The sequence below is a fragment of the Vulpes lagopus genome, chromosome 7, assembly GCF_018345385.1.
Source record: "Vulpes lagopus strain Blue_001 chromosome 7, ASM1834538v1, whole genome shotgun sequence".
In the NCBI taxonomy this organism is placed as follows: Eukaryota; Metazoa; Chordata; class Mammalia; order Carnivora; family Canidae; genus Vulpes; species Vulpes lagopus.
Genome location: NC_054830.1, coordinates 10,856,065 through 10,857,745, shown reverse-complemented (window position 1 = coordinate 10,857,745; position 1,681 = coordinate 10,856,065).

The following is a 1,681-nucleotide window of genomic DNA, read 5'->3' as shown; positions in this document are numbered from 1 at the left end:
CAGTGCCCGACACCCAGTCACCCCCACCATCCGCCCACCTCCCCTTCCACCACCCCTAGTTTGTTTCCCAGAGTTAGGAGACTTTCATGTTCTGTCTCCCTTTTTGATATTTCCCATTCATTTTTTCTCCTTTCCCCTTTATTCCCTTTCACTATTTTTATATACCTCAAATGAATGAGACCATATAATGTTTGTCCTTATCGCATTGACTTATTTTACTCAGCATAAGCCCACCAGTTCCATCCATGTCGAAGCAAATGGTGGGTATTTGTCATTTCTTTTTTTTTAAATAAATTTATTTTTTATTGGTGTTCAATTTGCCAACATATGAATACCACTCAGTGCTCATCCCATCAAGTGCCCCTCTCAGTGCGCATCACCCAGTCACCCCACCCCCCACCCACCTCCCTTCCTACCACCCCTAGTTCGTTTCCCAGAGTTAGGAGTCTTCTATGTTCTGTCTCCCTTTCTGATATTTCCCACTCATTTTTTCTCCTTTCCCCTTTATTCCCTTTCACTATTTCTTATAGTCCCCAAATGAATGAGACCATATAATGTTTGTCCTTCTCTGATTGACTTATTTCACTCAGCATAATACCCTCCAGGTCCTTCCACGTCGAAGCAAATGGTAGGTATTTGTAATTTCTAATGGCTGAGGAATATTCCATTGTATACATAAACCACATCTTCTTTATCCATTCATCTTTCGATGGACACTGAGGCTCCTTCCACAGTTTGGCTATTGTGGACATTGCTGCTAGAAACATCAGGGTACAGGTGTCTCGGCGTTTCATTGCATCTGAATCTTTGGGGTGAATCCCCAACAGTACAATTGCTGGGTCGTAGGGCAGGTCTATTTTTAACTCTTTGAGGAACCTCCACACAGTCTTCCAGAGTGGCTGCACCTTTTCACATTCCCACCAACAATGTAAGAGGGACATTTTCTCCGCATCCTCTCCAACATTTGTTGTTTCCTGCCTTGTTAATTTTCCCCATTCTCACTGGTGTGAGGTGGTATCTCATTGTGGTTTTGATTTGTATTTCCCTGATGGCAAGTGATGCAGAGCATTTTCTCATGAGCGTGTTGGCCATGTCTATGTCTTCCTCTGTGAGGTTTCTCTTCATGTCTTTTGCCCCTTTCATGATTGGACAGTTTGTTTCTTTGGTGTTGAGTTTAATAAGTTCTTTAAAGATTTTGGAAACTAGCCCTTTATCTGATATGTCATTTGCAAATATCTTCTCCCATTCTGTAGGTTGTCTTTTAGTTTTGTTGACTGTATCCTTTGCTGTGCAAAAGCTTCTTATCTTGATGAAGTCCCAGTAGTTCATTTTTGCTTTTGTTTCTTTTGCCTTCCTGGATGTATCTTGCAAGAAGTTACTGTGGCCAAGTTCAAAAAGGGTGTTGCCTGTGTTCACCTCTAGGATTTTGATGGAATCTTGCCTCACATTTAGATCTTTCATCCATTTTGACTTTATCTTTGTGTATGGTGCAAGAGAGTGGTCAAGTTTCATTCTTCTGCATGTGCATGTCCAGTTTTCCCAGCACCATTTATTGAAGAGACTGTCTTTCTTCCAATGGATAGTCTTTCCTCCTTTATCGAATATTAGTTGACCATAAAGTTCAGGGTCCACTTCTGGGTTCTCTATTCTGTTCCATTGTTCTATGTGTCTGTTTTTGTGC